Source organism: Vespula pensylvanica, chromosome 2, assembly GCF_014466175.1.
Source record: "Vespula pensylvanica isolate Volc-1 chromosome 2, ASM1446617v1, whole genome shotgun sequence".
NCBI classification, from domain to species: Eukaryota; Metazoa; Arthropoda; class Insecta; order Hymenoptera; family Vespidae; genus Vespula; species Vespula pensylvanica.
Genome location: NC_057686.1, coordinates 6,651,645 through 6,663,709, shown reverse-complemented (window position 1 = coordinate 6,663,709; position 12,065 = coordinate 6,651,645). Strand labels below are relative to the sequence as shown.

The 12,065-nt window shown below is 29.2% G+C and overlaps 1 long non-coding RNA gene across 1 annotated transcript; it reads right to left on the bottom strand.

The window, feature by feature from the left end:
- Positions 1-5,922: 5,922 nt before the first annotated feature.
- LOC122626961 lies at positions 5,923-8,679 on the bottom strand. The gene is made up of 3 exons (XR_006326763.1): positions 8,443-8,679; positions 7,946-8,165; positions 5,923-6,183 (listed from the first exon to the last, which is right to left on the bottom strand). It is a non-coding gene; the product is annotated as an uncharacterized LOC122626961 (long non-coding RNA).
- Positions 8,680-12,065: the final 3,386 nt, after the last annotated feature.

Genomic DNA, 12,065 nt, shown 5'->3' with positions numbered 1-12,065 from the left:
AAAAAAAAAAAGAAAGAAAAAAAGAAAAAAAGAATAAACAAACAAACAAAACAGAAAAAAAACACACAAGATAAAAAATATATATACATATATACACATATGTATATGTGTCTGTGTGTATATATATACGGGTAGCTTATAATGATCGCACGACGAAAATATACATAGAGATTTATTTTATATACGATTATAGGCATAGAAGAAATTGGCGCCATTCTGTGATTTTTGGCGTGAAAAATATGAAAACGTTGTTATCATCGGCCGCGTGTAAAAGACGATGCGTTGAATATTTTTATCAGATTTTTCTATTAAACGAACACACACATACACACACAGGTGCACACACAAATATATATATACACACACACACACACACCCACCCACATGCTTCGTCGTGTACATACTCGCGTATATGTATGATGAGACGCGACATATGTATATCGATGTGTATCTAAATATGTACATACATAAGAAAAAAGATCTACGAGATCGCAGCTTGGAATAAAATTTAATACCTCACAGACTCTTAAACACTATAGTCCACACAATACGGTGTAAAAATTGATGTTTCTTCGATAACTCGAAATGTGTTTTCTCTTAGCTCTTTCTTTTTCTTCATTTTCTTCTTAATTTTTGTTTTTTTATTTTTATTTTTTTTTTTATTTTTTATTTTTGCCTTTTCTTCTCCTTTTTCTTTTTCTTTTCTATTAAAGCGATCAAAGATACAAATCGGCTCGTCGGTATACAATTAACAATGAGAATGACAAAGAACGTTAAAGTTTTTATCCGTCTTTAAACTTTTTCTGATTCCGTAGGCATGCTATCACCTTGAGTAATATCGTTCATAGGTATTGCGTCAAATTTTTGTCTATTGGATTCGTCAGCTTCTTGTAAAGGAGTTCGACGAATCGTCCGTCTTCTTTTAGATCTCTCGTCGGTTCGACAGCACAAATCTCGAAAGAGACAAGCATAGCAAGCGAGTAATATCGTCATCATCACAATACCACTGATCATCAGGATAACTGCCCAGAAAATAGACGCCTCGTCGTCCATCTCGTTCTTTAAACGTTAAATATTCTTTCTTCCAAAGGTTCCTTTGAGATTTGCTGAAATAGAAATATAGAATATATGTATATGTATATATATATATATATATATATATATATATATATATATATGTATATGTATAGTATCGAGAAGAAAATAGTATATTGTGTGTTTATGTAAGTCGTGAAAGAAGTTCGAATGTCGGTCAACGTATCGATATGGGAAAACTTTGAATAGTTTTCTTCGAGACGTCTAGGCGTCATGTGTAATAATAGAAAATAGGAGTGGCAGGTAAAGAAAATGTAGGATAACTCGGAAAATGAGAACACGTATATATATCATCGGGCAATCATTTTTCCTTCTTTATTTCTTTCCTTCTTTCTTTCTATCTTTCTTTCTTTCTTTCTTTCTTTCTTTCTTTCTTTCTTTCTTTCTCTTTTTCTTTCTTTATTTATTTTTATTATCAACCTGTATTCGATGTACGACTACGTTTACTTTCAGGAAAGTGTTATGGCCTTAGAGAAAATATCCTTATTTTCTATCTCTTCTCGCACTTAGGATAAACAAGAGGTCAGGGCTTGGCAATTCCCAAGAGAGAAAAAGAAAAAGAAGGTCTAAATATCGTTGAGCAAGAAGTTCTAGTGGCTATCGTGAAAGTATACATATATTACACGAGATAGAATTTACACGTAAAACGGTAAACCGGGAGCTCTAAATTACGTTCTAGTTTTCGTGTTAATTTTCTGATTATTTTTCTTTTTCCTTTCTATCTTTATTTTCTTTCTTTTTTTCTTATTTATTTACTTATTTATTTATTTATTTATCCGTTCGTTCGTTCGTTTCTTCGTTCATTTATTTATTTATTTATTTATTTATTTATTTATTTATTTATTTATTTTTCTTTCTTTTTGTCAAGTACGACTGCTCGAAGAATACAAATTAATGATTCATTTCAATAGATCGGCTCAAATTTAGCCGATAATTTGATCATGGATTTGATACGAACGCGTCATGTATCCGAATAGATAATAAATCAATTTCAAGGATTGCACTATTGAAAAAGTTGTTTCCTTTGAATTATTAAAGAACAGGAAAAAAGAGGAGAGAGAAAGAGAAAAATAAATAAACGCAATTTCTTTTCCAGCAAAATAGAAAAGTTGTAATCATTGCGATTGTTTTCTTCATAACTCGAATTTCATTCTTTGTTATTATAATGTAATCGATCTCTTGAATCATTTTTTCTAATTTGTTTCTTCTTCTAAGAAAACGAAGCTTTATGTTTTTTTATTTAATCTTTGAAAATTATTATAACGAACAGTAGTGTTAATATTATCGCGAGACGAAATTTCAACATGTCGATATATGTATTTTATTTTTTTTTTTATTTCAAAAAATTAAAAGAATTAATAAGAAAAATAAGTGCGATTAAAAAAAATTTCTTTTTTCTTTCTATCATGAATTATCGTCAAATGAAGATTATAAAGAAAAAAAAAAAAAAAAAAAAAAAAAATTAATTCGTTGCGATAGTTCGTCGTGATAAATTAATGAAGCTTCATAAGTTTTACATGGAAATTTCTTATCGTCTTCGGATGAAATTTCAAACTGTGATATTCTCTGAAGGTTAATTCTATATCTTTCGAATTTAGAACGATAATTATCTTGTCGATCAACGTCGATCTCTCGCGAGGAAATTTATCTCGTAGAAATATCGATTATCTTTCTTAGAAATTCTCCGAATAGCGATCAACGGAGAAAACTATGTCATGTTAACTATGTTGATAATAATTTAAAAAGAAAGAAAAAAAGAAAAAGAAAAAAAGGAATTAACAGTTACGCGTATTCTTTTAATTATTGTAAGCCACGTTAGATATGTAATAGTACGCGTTACGCTTGAATAACTTTTAATTATTTCGGAATGTAAATTTATCTTTTACGACTAGAGATCATAAAAAGTGAGAAAACATAGATGTAGGTAAACATAGCTAAATATTCTCTCTCTTTTTTATATTATCAGTCTTGGTTAGTTGAAACTTCTATACAGAACTATTAGAACGTTAACGTTTTTATAAAACTATATTGTATAATCGTCTATATTTTTATTTTTCTCGATGAAATCGAACGTTGAATGTTGAATAAAATTATTTTACTTTCTCAATGATCTATCTTTTTTTTCTTCAGTTTTCTAAGCTACACGTATGTGTAAATTAAAACGTTAATATTATCTTTTTATGAAAATATTACGAATCATTAATTCAATTTTCCCCGAACAACATTTCTGTTCATTTCTATTGATCGTTCGTAATTTGATTTTTTTAATTAATTTTTTTTTTTTTTTTTATGAAATCGAATGTCGAATTCCAAATAAAATCTTTTTTATTTCCAGACCAATTTATTTTTTCTCCCTTTCAATTTTCTAATTTAATTTTAAATTTAATATTTTCTGCAAAACTTTTTGTTTGTTTCTATTAATTCCTCGTAATTGAATTCTTTAATTAAATTTTTTGATGAAATCGAACGTTGAATTTCGAATAAAATTTTTTTACCTTCCCGCATATTTTTACCGATATCTATTTTGCTTTTTTTTCTTCTTCGATTTTCTAAATTATCAATTAGAACACGTTAACTCCGATCGTCGTGACAAAATATTCGAATGAGAAGAGAGAAATTGGTCTTCGTCGACAAACTGTAATAAACACAGGAAGTTAATAAAGACGTCGAAATAGTGTCGTACAGAGAACGACCAAAGACTATACTACGGATATAGGAAGTAGAAATTGCTGCTTGTGGGACGATGTACTTACTTACGTGTTATATACGCAAGTATACACGAAACTAAGGGCACGAAGGTAAAGAAAAATTCACGAGAAAGAAGAAGAAAAAGAAAATATATAAATAAATAAATAAGATTTTCGACAGGTCGCGACGAGGTTGATAAAAAGGGAAAATTGAAAATTTACGAGGAGAAGTATACTCATGAAAGATTCATACAGCGAGTGTGCTTCGATGCTTTCAATGTTCATTGTATAAATATTTCACGAAGAACGAATAAGAATTCTGTATTTTTACATTTTTTTGAGAATATCTAAAGCCATCTGATCGATGAAAATACATAAGTTTACATATGTATATGTTTTTCATAAATTATTGATTTGATTCATAAATTAATGCCATAAGTAAAAAGTTCGTTATATTAAACTTTATACTTATTTATGAATCAATCCAATAATTTGAGTTCGTTTTGTAAGATCGTAAGTATTAAAAGAAGAAAGCGATCATGATGCAACAAAAAAATGGATATGCGTAAAATTATTAAAAAAATAGATATCGATATTTTTTAAATAGTCGACGGTATATCCATTTTCTTTTTTTTTTTTTTTTATTGTTCTCGATGATTTTTTTTTCTAAATTTTTTAAATTACAAAAAAGAAACATTACATAATATAAAAAAAAAAGTAGACACAAATACTAAATAGAAGCGATCATGAAAAAAAAAAAAAGAGAGACCGAGTAATCATTTAAGACATTTGATTATTTCGAAAGAAAAAAAAATGTTCGATTAAATTTCAAGATCTTAAACAGATATTGTTAAAATGATTTGTAATACGTTCCTTTGTAGAATTGATTAATTCAATCGGACGAAAGAAAGGACTATGTAATAACAGATTCGATATATCGGACACAACTCGTCGAACATTTGCTTTTGACAGGTATAATCGGCTTTTAATCGTTTAACGATCGAGTTTCATTCTCTCTTATAGTTAAACCGAACTTTCCAAGTGTAAAAGCCGTTCGATGGATTAATCCAACCATAGAAATCGATTTTCCAATTAGTTACAGAGCTCATCGAGAGAGTACAATCTATTAACAGTATATACGCTCACGCGTATCCAGGGAATTTCATATTGGTACGTAGTCATATTCCCTTTTATTCGTATTTTCGTTAAAAACGATTTTCTTTCTCTCTTCTTTTTCTTTCTTTCTTTTTTTTTTTTTTCTTTATTGTTTCTTCAGTTTTATTTCATTGCAAATCTCAAAGTATAAGTCGATGAAACGAGTGAAATATAAAAAGAACGTCGACGATATAGAATAATCAAGATTTTTGTCGTTTTCATCCGATTGAAAATTTTCAATGTAATTCGACGAAACCAGAGAAGTATAAAAAGAACGTCGTCGACATAAAATAATCAAGATTTTCATCGTTTTCGTCTCGTTGAAAATTTTTGATAAAAATCGACTGAACGATCGAGATACAAAAGAACGTAGTTACGTTTAAAACAATACAAACATTTTTATCATTTTTATTTTATTAAAATCTTAAATTCTTAATCTATGGATTTGTAATTTCTCAGAAACTCCTACTATTTGTTGCTCTAATCCAAATGAAATTATTGATATAAAATCTTTACTCTCAGTCTATGTAATTTCTCAAAAACTACTATTATCGTTTAATTGAAATGAAATTTTGTAGAATTGCTTTTTAGGATTTGAGAGAAAGTTCGAAGCTATTTAATTTGACAAAATATTAGCTATAAAACAGGATAAAAGATTTTAAACGAGTGAGAGAGAAAGAGAGAGAGAGAGAGAGAGAGCGAGAGAGAGAGAGAGCGAGAGAAAGAGAGAGAGAGAGAAAGTCGATGTATGATCAACGTGAAGTACAGAACGATAGAGAAAGAAAGAGAGAGAGAGAGAGAGAGAGAGAAGGTCGATGTATGATCAACGTGAAGTACGGAACGATAGAGACAGAGAAAGAAAGAGAGAGAGAGTGGGTGGGAGGGAGAGAGAGAGAGAGAGAGAGGAGGAAATTGTGAAGTTGGTTACATTAGAAATACATTGATCGAGCAATTTATGATTGTTCTACGTTCCGTGTACCGTGTTTCGTGTTCTATGTTTCGTGTTCCACGTTCCGTGTTTTGTATTCGGTGTTCCGTGTTGCATGTTCCATGTTCCGTGTTTTGTGTTCCGTGTTCCATGTTCCATGTTCTGAGTTCTGCGTATACGCATGGCACGATGATAGATACAATTTTAAATCCAGAAAAAAAGTGTTATTTTGTAAGTCCTAGCGATTCTCAATCTTTCGATGCACGGATGTTATTCTAATAAAATTTTTCCACTTTTTCAAACAATCGACGATAGTGCCTAATCAACAGAAAAATCTTCATTTCAAATCATAAAACATCATATATGATCTGAGGTAATGCGAATATTTGATATATTATTTAAATGAAGGAAAAACAAGAAATAGAAAAATATTTTTTTTTCAAAGCTCAGCTATCATGCTTGACGGTGAAATATATTAGTTTTTAATAAAAATCGAAGTCGTTGTTCCGAATGGGAGAGTTCGAGTTGATGTAGTAGCATTTTTGCACCTACCCGAAAGATAATTAACAAAATGATGTAATATTGATGGAAAATTTCAATCGTGTCGATTAAATAATTTGTTTTTCATAGTTTTTACTTAAGATAAAAGATTAAGTTTTTATACTTAAGATAAAATCTCAGTCGTAACATATAACATTTAACATAACATATAACAATTATAAGAAAGAGAAATTGTTATAATTTTACAATTTAATTGCTCGTTATTAAATGCGAAACGAGATGTATTTATGTATGTATCTATGTATGTATCTATGTATGTATGTATATATGTATATATGAATGTATGTATGATGTTACATGGATTTGTAACTTACAATGCACAACGTAATCTATAATTATACGATTCTATATGGAATGCGTCGAAAGGTTATGAGCATACATCAATAAATTATTCCGTTAATTTCGTAGGTCCGGAAACAGGAGCGAATACACAATAAATGGAATAACAATACCACTGTGATTTAGACTCGGCAGGATACATTCGATCAGTAATAATAATAATATATATGTACAATCGATAAATGATAAAATGGAAAGAAATGAAAAGAAATGTTTTTTTTTCTTTTTTTTTTTTTTTTTTTTTTAAGGGATGATTTACACAAGCGAAATTATACAAAGCTATGCGCATCACACGTATACGATTTCGTTCGAGTGCATCATTAAAGAAAATTATTTCATTTTTAATCAAAATTATTTCTTTTATTATCACTATAGTTTATTTCATTTTGCTTTTATTATTGTTCGTTAAAAGATTTTCTGGATAAAGGAATTGAAAAAAAAAAAAAAAAAAAAAAAAATAGATTCCGAGTTTGCCGTAATTACACTTTTAGGTAAAGATTGTTGAAAAATTTATTTTACACCGGATCAAATTTTGTATTCTACGTAAGTACGTTATTTTGTTATTTATTTCAAATACGCAAAAAGACTACAGTCAACTCGAAGTATCATATACGGAAGAATATTCATGATCGATAAAACGAATGAGATATAAAGGAACGTCGATGGGTTAAAACAATAAATATTTTTTTTTATCTTATTGAAAATTTCTAATGAAACTGTAAGAAACAGGTGACGTAATAAAAGAACGTCGGATATTTAAAAGCGATAAGAATTTTCTATATTTTTATTTCATCGAAAATATCGACGAGAAAACAATTGAAATATAAATGAACGTCGGTGATTTCGAACAATAAAAATTCTCATCGTTTTTGTTTCATTGAAAGTTGCAATAAATTGCGATAAAACGATTGGAATGATAAAAGAACATAGATGATTGAAAAAAACAATAAGCATTTTCATCACTTTTATCTTAAATGTATATTTCGATTGAGAATCGAAACAAAACAAGTGAGATATAAAAGAAAGTCGATAATTGAAAACCATACAAATTCCCGTCGTTTTTATCTCATCGTAAATTGCAATGAAAATCGATGAAACGATTTTGATATAATAAAAGAACGTCGACGTTAAAAGAAGATATGAATAACAAAAATATTAGAAATAATCAATTGGTATTTACATTTCGTTAGAGTTCCAATCGCTACATGTTCCAGCATGAGTTTTCCTTAATAATAAATTTCTCTGGTTCCAAAAACATTTTCGATCCGTGTATTTCTAACACGTAAGCATTTTAAATTCACGTATGACGTCCGATCCAAAGACGATGTCATTGCGTGAAACTCGTGAAAAGTGTGTTCACTGTTTTACCAAAAGGTATCCTCTTCTTAAAATTTTATTTCCTTTAAATAGACGTGCGTCACGTAAGTTTTAGAAAATGGAGGTGGTTCGTTTTAGAAGAAAAATGAAAAGTCTTTTTTTAAAAGCGAGAAGAAAGACAGAGATAAATAGATACATAGATGGATAGATAGGTAGATAGATAGATAGATAGATAGATAGATAGATAGATAGATAGATAGATAGATAGATAGATAGATAGATAGATAGATAGACAGAAATATAGAGAGAAGGATAGAGAGAAAGAGAGAGAAAACTATCTCAATTACGTGTCACACGTACACGTTCATGAACATACGTGTCACGATTAATTCTCATTCGACATTACACGCGTAAATAGAGATTTATTTTGAAAAGAACGTATCCTTCGATTTGATTTTGAAAGGAAATTCGAAAGGAAACGTTTAGAGAAACGAACGATTTTTATTCTCTCTTTTTTTCGATCATTTCCTTTTCATTTTTTGTAGCTTCTTCTTTCTCTTTTGTCTTATATCTTTTTTCTTTCTTCTTTTTTCTTTTCTTTTCTTCTTTTTTTTTTTTTTAAGGCAGGAGAAAGGTAGAAAAACGTGTGTTAGGATTTTTCGCGCGAAAATATTTCACTTCGAACGTTCACGATGGACGTTCGACTGATAGATATCGGACAATAGGAGAAAATTTGTGCGAATTATTTGATAATTTTTCATTAATTAATTTTTCCTTTCTTCGCGACTTTTTTTTTTTTTTCTTTTCTTTTAACACGCACACGAACGTACACACACTCGAAGAGATTTCTACAGCGACGTACGCAGGACGAAAGCCGTGTGCCGACTGGACGATCCCGTTCTCTTCTTGCGAACGCGCATCCTCCTATTCTCTCTCTTTCTCTCTCTTTCTCTCTCTCTCTCTCTCTCTCTCTCTCTCTCTCTCTTTCTTTCTATCTTTTACATTCCTTCGTACGTTGTCCTTCGTCTCCTCCGCGAGTTATATCGATATTCGTTCTTTGCATAAATCCATCGTTCGTGACTTTCGAAGAGAGAAAAAAGAAAAAAAAATAAAGAAAGAAGAGAGAGAGAGAGAGAGAGAGAGAGAGAGAGAGAGAGAGAGAGAATTATTAATTAATCGTTCAAAGACATTCACACATAGATTATGTTTGTTCAGTTTTTTTTTTTCACAATGAAATTTTTCAGGTCAGCCAAATTGTTTTCCATTGTTTTTCTATTTCTATGTTTTCTTTTTTAATTTCTATTTCTTTTTTCTCTTTTTTCTCTTTTTTTTTTCTTTTCTTCTTTTCTTCTTCTTTTCTTCTCTTTTTAAAGAGATTTTTAAGAGAGGTTCCCTTTCCACGTTTTTCAACACCATTTTGCTTAAAGTGCTAGTGTATTATTTAACAGGTCGAAAGTAGAAAAGATACTTTTTATTTTTTTTTTATTTTACAAAAAACATCGTGTTTTTCGTAGAAATCTATATATATATATATAAAATTGAATTTGAATAAAATTCAACTAATCGATTGAAATATTTCGATTACTTTTCGATTACTTTCGTCTCCTTACGAGACTTTCATCCCTCTCAAATTTTCCTCACGAAATACCGTTGTTTTTCTTTTTTCTTTTTTCTTATATACATATATATGTATATGTTCTATGTATTCTGAATGTGTGCGTGTGTCAGTTATTATTTATTTTTATCGTTTGAAGTTTAAATATAGTTTTTACGATATAATTGAACGAACGATGCTTTGAAGTAACGAATTGATAGAAAGCTTCTTTTTTATATTCTTTTTTTCTTTTCTTTTTCATTATTTCAACTTTATTTTGTTCTTTACTCAGGAAGACGAAATTAATAAGTCATTGTTTGTTGGAACGTTCGTAGGACTCCATTTTATAGCTGTTATCGACTTCATAAGCTTTTTTACGACTCGCTTTTATGTCTGCCCATGTAACTGACGTTACTACTGATTATAAGTAGATGGTATATATTAGCTAGGAAATTATGAAATATCTAAGTCATATATATATATATATATATATATACACACACATATTCGTAATATTACATTAATTAGTTTAATATGATTGAATTTAATTTATTATTTATTATACTTAAATTTATTTAAATAAAAATTAATTGAATTTATTATATATATATTATATATATTATATATTATATATATATATATATATATATATATATAGAGAGAGAGAGAGAGAGAGAAGACAGAAATATATATTTAGAAAATTCTGTGTAAAAAATAAATTTAAATAAAAAAGATATATACATATATATGTGTTATTATATATATATATTATATAATTTGTATTATATAATAATTTATAAAGTAACTTATTAATATAATATACATATTAACGTATTTAAATTATTACAACATGTATCGATATAACACAAATTTTCGGAAAGAATTAGAGCTTTTTCGCTCACAATTAGGTCACTCTCATGATTACTATCAAACACGTAGAACAATTTCTCCTCGATATTTTTCGCCTCGTTGATTTTATCCTCAGCATCCGATTCTACGTATAAAACTCTATGGATGTTTTACTTCCCCTTTTCATGATCCACGAATTGCTGGGAAGCCGGCAATGATTTGTTTCTGCTTTTGCTTAGGGCAATTTCACGTAGGTTGTAGTAGTGGTTTCAAAGTAAAAGAAAATAAAAAAGAGATATAGAAGAAAAAGATATCTCGATGATCTATTTTATTTTATTTTTTTTTCTCTTTGTCCTTCTGCCTGTCTGTCTATTTCTCTCTCTCTCTCTCTCTCTCTCTCTCTCTTTTTCTCTCTCTTTCTTTCATTTATCTTACTCTTCTCTGCTTATATAGAAAATTGATAAAAATGATAATCGAAACAAATCGTTTCTCTCATATTACTTTCTTTCTCTTTTTTTTTCGTTTTTCTTTTTTATTATGAATATATAATATATATATAGAATATATTTATATAAATATATATAGATATATATAAATATATACATATATATATATATATATTCTTTATGTTCTTTCTCTCCGGTTGATCACACTTCGTCTTTCTCGTTCGATTTAACACGTATTTTTAGGAGACACATACACCTACACACGCACGTACACGTATACACACGTATACACTTGTGATATACAAGTATGGCTTACCATTTCATCCCAATGTCCGTCATCATGTTGGAGGGAAAGAAAAAAAGAAGGGAGAAAAGGAGAGCGAAAGAGAGATAGAGTTAGATAGAAAGATAGAAAGAGAAAGAGAGAGAGAGAGAGAGAGAGAGAGAGAGAGAGAGAGAACCAGAAAGAACGGAAAAGAGAGCAAAAAAGAAAGAAAAGGATAGTATGAACCGAGATTAGGATGTAGGGCACGTCAGATCGACTTACGGATACGAGACCTATCCTTTTTTGCACGAATCTAGTTATCTAGTAAACCGAATTCTCTACTTCATACACTTCTTTCGAACTCGTATGATCGAAATGCTTGAATCGATGATATAAATCGATCATAAATATAAATAAGCTACCACAAAAATAAATTTTCTTTTTCTTTTTTTTCTCTCCTCCTTCCTATTTTATTCTTTCGCGATAGAAGAAAAGTTAATAAGCGAAAAGATTACCACAATATTGATAACTAATACGAGATCGTAAATATGACGCGTTTATTCCCTTAGGAATCAGAAAGTGTATCAAGGATATCATAAATTCAGTCATCCCGAATATTTATGGAAATACGACAGCATAATCGGGAAACGTGATATTCCGCGACTCATATTTCTAGTTGGATTAAGTCGAGGCTAAAAAGAGAGGAGAATAGCAATAACGATAATAACAATAATAATAATAACAACAACAACAACAACAACAACAATAACAACAATAATATTAATATTGATAATAATAAAACATGATAGAGAAGTAGGTTATTTTGATA